Here is an 888-nt window from a genome sequence, read left to right as displayed (position 1 = left end):
CAGACAGGCCTGGGCTCAGTTTAAATGCCTTCTGTAAAACTTGTCGTATGAAAACAATGTACTCCAGATAACAGCAATGGCACTCAGCAGGCCCAAGAAACCTACAGACTCTGGTCCTGCCTTTGGCACCCAAGACTCCTGTAGCTAATGAAATCCAGAGTGAAACTGCAGTTCTACACACACCAAGGACCGGCAGCCCACAGCCAAGACTGGTTTGCCCTCACAGAACCTTATATGGCTGGCGTTTGGTACTAGAACAGCAAATAGTTAGTAAGGGGCTTAGGGAAAGACAGGACTGGAAAGCATGTTCAGTCAAGTTGAAGACCTCTCAAACAACAGGTAAGTAGATCCAGCTCTGCCCAGGTTCCAATGAAGTCCTGAGGTGAGGTAAGAATGCATGCTTCCTGACTGGAATAGCAACAACTGTCCAGGCATCCCACCTTGTGCTTCACTGAGGCAAGACATGTCTCCTCAAAGAACAGGACCAGAAAAATGAGCATTGTCAGAAGGCAGTCTGAGTCACCCATACCCTGGGAGCATTCCATGACAGAGAAAAAGGATGGGAGTCATCAGCTGAAGTGGGATGCCAAAGAGGCACACGTGACCTCAGAGTAACAGTTACAGTCTCATTGGAAAAGAAAACACAAGAGCAGAGGTCAAAAATTCTCAAGAAACCAATTGTAAGAGAGAAGGGGGCTAAGCTAAAATGAAAAAAATAAAATAAAATAAGAGTGAGTACACATCTAACTCTTACAGGAGGTTGGGAGGCAGAGACAAGAGAGTCGCAGAAGCTCGTGGGCCAGCTAGCCTGGTGCACACTTGAGAAATACAAGGAGAGCCTGTTGGAAATGAAGTAGAAGGCAAGGACAGACACCCGAGGCTATCCTC

This window comes from Mastomys coucha, unplaced genomic scaffold (assembly GCF_008632895.1).
Source record: "Mastomys coucha isolate ucsf_1 unplaced genomic scaffold, UCSF_Mcou_1 pScaffold19, whole genome shotgun sequence".
NCBI classification, from domain to species: Eukaryota; Metazoa; Chordata; class Mammalia; order Rodentia; family Muridae; genus Mastomys; species Mastomys coucha.
The sequence above is the reverse complement of the archived record's forward strand: the minus strand, read 5'-3'. Positions refer to the sequence as shown.